This window comes from Herpailurus yagouaroundi, unplaced genomic scaffold (genome assembly GCF_014898765.1).
Source record: "Herpailurus yagouaroundi ecotype Mexico unplaced genomic scaffold, PumYag 210, whole genome shotgun sequence".
Lineage (NCBI taxonomy): Eukaryota > Metazoa > Chordata > Mammalia > Carnivora > Felidae > Herpailurus > Herpailurus yagouaroundi.
In genome coordinates, this window is record NW_024412441.1 from 19,132,783 (window position 1) to 19,139,243 (window position 6,461).

Consider the following 6,461-nt stretch of genomic DNA (forward strand, 5'->3'; position numbering starts at 1 on the left):
TGTGTGTGTGTGTGTGTGTGTGTGTGTGTGTGTGTGTGTGTGTGTGTCTGCCCCTCCCCAGTCCATGCTCTCTCTCTCAAAAATAAACAAACATTAAAAAAAAAAACAAAAAACCAGTAACCATTAGCTAGCTACATGTGGCATTTTGGATTTATATTAATAAAATTAGGTAGAACTTAAAATTCAGTTCCTCATTTGTACTATGTACATTTCAAACTCCAAAAGCCACATGTGGCTAGTGGCTAGTATAATGGACAATAGATATAGAATATTTCAATCATTGACGAAAGTTCTGTCAGACAGCACTGCTTTAGAAGCTTGCTTTTAAGCTTTGTTAGGTCCAAAATACTCTCAGGGCTAATTTGGCCCCATTGCTAAGCCAATACCTTTCTGAGGACTCTGTATAATGTCCCCTGTGTTAGGAGTTCTTTATACTCAGGCTGGTGGGAACTGCATTTTTGGCCCTGTGTAAGATCTATGGACTTTTTGGCCTTCTACTTTTTGGTGGTTCTTTCCCAGGCTTCAGTAGTTTTCTTGCACATGTGTTTCCTGATCAGTACTCAGCCAAAGAATTGTGGGGAATTCTCTGCAGATCTCTGGAGCTCTTTCTTTCACTGTACCTCTCTCCTCTCTCCACAAATTCTAGTGACCCTGGTCTCTGCAGACTCTGAACTCCTATCTCCTTAACTCACTGAAATAACCAGACAGTTTGGGTTCCCCCTCTTTGTGCTGAAGCCTGAAATTTCCAGGCAGTGAGCGTTTATTTCCTTTCTCTTAGGGATCTCTTAGGGATGCACTGCCTATTGTCTGTTATTTAAAAACCACTGTTTCATGTGTTGTCTTTTTTTTTTTAGATGTTGAAGACATGAAGATAAATCTGGTCCCTGTTACCTCCCTCAGGGCTCAAAGTCAGCTAGCTATTGATAGCCTCTGACCCCATGTTAGTAATCATCCCCAACAGAAGTGCTTTGCACAATAATTGCTTCAGGCTGAGGTAACTGTAAATGCATGAACCTTAAAGCAGAAGAGGGTTTGGCATAGCATATTCTTGAGGAATAGCAATAAGATCATGGGGCAGAATGAGAGAGGAATTTGAGAATGTTAGCTGGTTGTATTAGTCTCCAACTGCTGCTGTAACAATTTACCACAAACTTAGTGGTTATGTAAGCAACACAAATTTACTATCTTACAGCTCTGGAGGTCAGGAGTCCAAAATGGATCTCACTAGACTAAAATCAAGGTGTCAGCAGAGCTGTATTCCTGTTGAGGGTTCTTGGGGAGAATCTAAGAATCCAGCCTCCACAGGCTGCCCACTTTGTTTGGCTTGTGGTCTCCTTCTAGCTTCAAAGCCAGCAATGGCCAGTCAGGTCCTTCCCACATTGCATCATTCTAATAGTGACATTCCTCCCCTCTTTCACTTGTGAAGACCATTGTGGTTAGAGTGGTAATGACCAGTGAGTCCAGGATAAACTTCCTACCTCAAGGTCATTTGGCTGGGAACCTTAATTCCATCTGCAACCTTAATTTCCCCTTGCCATGTGACATTCACAGGTTCTGGGAATTAGGATGTGAATATATCTTTAAGGGCCATTATTCTCCTTACCACAGCTGGAGACTCAAAATGTAGAGAATTTGGCTTTTACTCTGACATGGAAAGTACCTAGAGCAGAGTGGTGAGCAGAGTATTGATGAGATCTGGCTTATGTTTTAAAAGGCTCATTCCAGGGGCACCTGGGTGGCTCAGTTGGTTGAGTGTCTGACTTTGGCTCGGGCCATGATCTTGTGGTTCATGAGTTCAAGCCCCACGTTAGACCCTATGCTGACAGCTTGGAGCCTGCTTCAGATTCTGTGTCTCCCTCCCTCTCTGCCCCTCCCCCCACTCATGCATATGCACTCATGCATATGCACTCATGCATGCTCGCTCTCTCTCTCAAAAATAAATAAACATTAAAAAAATTTTTTTTAAAGGCTCATTCCAGGGGTGTGCTTGGTGGCTCAGTCGGTTAAGTGTCCCGACTTCAGTTCAGGTCATGATCATGGAGCCTGCTTTGGATTCTGTGTCTCCCCCTCTCTCTGCCCCTCCCCCACTCACACTGTCTCTCTAAAATGAATAAATATTAAAAAAAAATTTTTTTAACACTTTATTAAAAAGGCTCATTCCAGGGGATGCCTAGCTGACTCAGTCGGTAGATCATGGGATTTTTGATCCCAAGGTCATGAGTTCAAACTGCACATTGGGCATTGAGCCTACTTAAAAAAAAAAAAAAAAAACTCATTCCAAATACAGTTTGAAGAATACACAATAGGAAGGGTTGGGCAAGGGTAAAAATAGAAACAGGATTCACTGAAGGTTTGGATGTAGAATATGAAATTGGAGCTAAAAATTACTCTACCAGCAATGTACAAGGTTTCCTGTCATCCTGTATTCTTTTTTTTTTTAATGTTTATTTATTTTTGAGAGAGAGATAGACAGTGAGCAGGGGAGGGGCAGAGGGAGAGGGAGACACAGAATCCGAAGCAGGCTCCAGGCTCTGAGCTGTCAGCACAGCCTGATGCGGGGCTCAGACTCACAAACTGTGAGATCATGACCTGAGTTGAAGTCAGATGCTCAGCCAACTGAACCAACCAGGCACCCCTCGTCATCCTGTATTCTTAATACTCCATGTTATCTACCTTCCTAGAGTCTGTCATTCTGATGGTGGTAAACTTGCATTGTTCTGACTCCTAGTAAGATCAAACATCTCTTTATGTACTTGTTATCGATTTGGGATTCCCCAATCTGTGAATTACATCGTTATATCCTTTGTCCACTTTTCTATTGGGTTTCCCATTTTCTTGTTGATTTGTAGTTATTCTTATACTCTAGCTGTAAATTCCTTGTCCGCTTTGTACAGCACAACTTCCAATTTTCATCTTTTTAACTGTTTATAGTTTCTTTATTGAAGTTCTTAATTATGAGTATTCAGATCCATCCGTTTTCTTCCTGTTTAAGCTTGTTAGTTTTTATTCAAGAGCTCTTTCTCCACCCAAGGTAACAAATATTGTCCTACATTTTAAAAACTGTGTTTATAGTTCTGCAATTCACATTTAGGTCTTTACTGCATTTGGAGTTCACTTTTATATATAAGATAGGGATCCTACTTTATTTGCATCTACATAGTGAGCCAGTATTGACAGTACTATACTACTAAACTTAGTCTGTTCTGTCTAAACTTAGTCTGTTGTATGGTGCCACCTTTACCATGTATGAAGTTCCTACACACAACTAGGTCCAAATTAGAACTCTGTCATGTTTCATTGGTCCTTTATTTGTTCCTGCGCCTGTACTAGACTATTTTTTTATTTTGACTTTGTAGCATATCTTAATGTCTGGTAAGGCAAGTCTCTCTGTGGTGTGTATATGTCAAATTTATTTAGTTTCTTACTTGAGTGTCTGACTTAGGCTCAGGTCATGATCTCATGGTTTGCGGGTTTGAGCCCCACATCACGCTTGCTGCTGTCAGCACAGAGCCTGCTTCAGATCCTCTGACCCCCTCTCTCTGTCTCTCCCCTGCTCATGCTTGCTCTCTCAAAATAAATAACTGTTAAAAAAAATTTTCTTGAATGGCTATCTGAATGCCAGGCCAAAGAGGTCCCAAATATACTTGTTCTTTCTTTATGTCCTCAAGATTCCAGACAAGTGAAGGTGACACTCAGAGGGCCAAATATACCCTATTGCATTTGGTTCTTCCTCAATTTTGCTATTAAACTGAAATTTAATGTGCTTGTTGAGAATCTATATATTACCATTATCTTACCATTGTTGATTTCATATGCAGTATAATGTTTCACAGAGTTTTGTTACTATAGTTGACTCTTGAACAATGCAGGGTTAAGGGGTGCCAACCTCCCCTGCCCATGTGGTTGAAAATCTACATGTATCTATTGATCCCCCAAAAACTTAACTACTAATGGCCTACTGTTGACTGGAATCCTTACCAATAATATAAATAATTAGCACATATTTTATATATGTATTATATACTGTATTCTTATGAGAAGTAAACTAGAGAAAAGAAAATGTTAAGAAGATCATAAGAGGAAGTACATTTACAGTACCATACTGTATGTATTGAAAAAATATTCACAGGGGTGCCTGGGAGACTCAGTGGGTTAAGTGTTTGACTTTGGCTCAGGACATGATCTCATGGCTTGCGCAGTTCAAGCTCCGCATTGGGCTCTGTGCTGACAGCTTGGAGCCTGGAGCCTGCTTCAGATTCTGTGTCTCCCCCTCTCTCTCTGCCCCTCCCTGCTTGCGCACTCTCTCTCTCTCTCAAAAATAAATAAACATTAATTTAAAAAAAAAAAAGAAAAGACAAAATATTCACACATAAGTGGACGTATGCAGTTCAAACCTGTATTGTTCAAGGGTCAACTGTATATTCTTAAGTTTTTTCAACTTTGTAGTTTGAAAAAGTTTGAAACATACAGAAATTTAACAAGAATAATACAGTGAACAATTTTTTTAACCCTTTTCACCTAGATTCAACAGTTGTTAACATTTTTCATATTTTACTTTCTTTTTGTATCTATTGCTGGAATATTTGAAAACAAGTTGTGGAAAGATCTTTTACCCCAATTTCAGCATGTATCTCCTAAGAATAAGGACATTCACTTATATAACCATAGTAGGTACTACATTTGGGGCATTTAACGTTAATACAATATTATTATCTAATAAACCATCAATATTCAAATTTTCCAGTGGTCCAAGAAATGGCCTTTATAGTACATTTCCCTCCCCCACAACTAAAGGATCATTAACTGCATTTGGAAATCATGTTTCTTTAGTCTCTTTTAATCTGGAACAATTCTTCAGTTTCCCTGTGTCTTTCAAACATTGACATTTTTGACTACAGGCTATTTTTTTTTATATATATAATATCTCTCAGTTTGGGTTTATCTGATTGTATCCTCAAAATTAGATTCAAGTTAAACATTTTTGACAACAGTACTTCCCTTTTATTTTTTTATATTAAATATAATTTATTGTCAAATTGGTTTCCATACAACACCCAGTGCTCATCCCAACAGGTGCCCTCCTCAATGCCCATCACCCACTTTCCCCTCTCCCCCACCCCCATCAACCCTCAGTTTGTTCTCAATATTTAAGAGTCTCTTATGGTTTGCCTCCTTCCTTCTCTGTAACTTTTTTTTCTCCCCCTTCTACTCCCCCCTTGTCTTCTGTTAAGTTTCTCAGGATCCACATATGAGTGAAAACATATGGTATCTGTCTTTCTCTGCCTGACTTATTTCATTCAGCATAATGCCTTCCAGTTCAATCCATGTTGCTGCAAATGACCAGATTTCATTCTTTCTCACTGCCAAGTAGTATTCCATTGTATATATAAACCACATCTTCTTTATCCATTCATCAGTTGATGGACATTGAGGCTCTTTCCATAATTTGGCTATTGTTGAAAGTGTTGCTACAAACATTGGGGTAAGTGCCCCTATGCATCAGCACTCCTGTATCCCTTGGGTAAATTCCTAGCAGTGCTTTTGCTGGGTCATAGGGGTAGATCTATTTTTAATTTTTTGAGGAACCTCCACACTGTTTTCCAGAGCAGCTGCACCAGTTTGCATTCCCACCAACAGTGCAAGCGGGTTCCCGTTTCTCCACATCTCTCCAGAGTCTGTAGTCTCCTGATTTGTTCATTTTAGCCACTCTGACTGGCGTGAGGTGGTATCTGAGTGTGGTTTTGATTTGTATTTCCCTGATGATGAGCAATGTTGAGCATCTTTTCATGTGCCTGTTGGCCATCTGGGTGTCTTCTTTAGAAAAGCATTTATTCGTGTCTTATGCCCAGAGTACTTCCTTTTTAAATAATCAAAGAGGACAGACCAAAGAATAGAATAAATTCAATTTTACTAATTTGAAGATAGTATTATATATGTGTTTGATGAGAAAAAATATTCACTTCAGTTTCCAGATCTAAGAAACAGGGAGACCTAACATTTTAGAATATCATCAGAGAGATCTTTTCAAACTTTAGCTAAATTACCTCTGATTCCTAGAAAGCCATTTCCTAATTTTCATATTAACAGTATTTGAGTAACTGGTATGTTTAGGATACTGCAACAGGCCCAGGACTTTGTTCTGTTGTAAATACTGATATTCAATCACACATACGGATTAAGGTTTCAAGATGATATCATTAGAGATCTTTTGTCAATAAAATGATTACAGCTTGATAGGGATGGAATTCTAAACTCAGATACCACAGTGCCTAAATATTAAAGAAATAATACATTGTTGGGTGCCTGGACACATTCCTGGTCCAGTCGGTTAAGCATCCAACTCTTGATTTCGGCTCAGGTCGTGATCTCGTAGTTGGTGAGTTCCAGCCCAGCATTGGGCTCTGCACTGAAAGCACAGAGCCTGCCTGGGATTCTCTATCTCCAAGAAAGAAAGAAAGAAA

The 6,461-nt window shown here is 39.3% G+C and overlaps 1 protein-coding gene across 2 annotated transcripts in view; it reads left to right on the top strand.

Annotated features, from left to right (window-relative positions):
• Positions 1-6,461, top strand: part of CUNH2orf15 (chromosome unknown C2orf15 homolog) — a 14,870-nt gene that overhangs the window by 2,206 nt on the left and 6,203 nt on the right. Inside the window, exon 3 of one of the 2 annotated variants that reach the window (XM_040454006.1) lies at positions 855-994. The exons of the other annotated variant lie outside the window; for it this stretch is intronic. The gene's annotated coding sequence lies outside the window, so the exon portion shown is untranslated. The remainder of the gene's footprint in view (positions 1-854; positions 995-6,461) is intronic. 2 annotated transcript variants of the gene reach the window in all.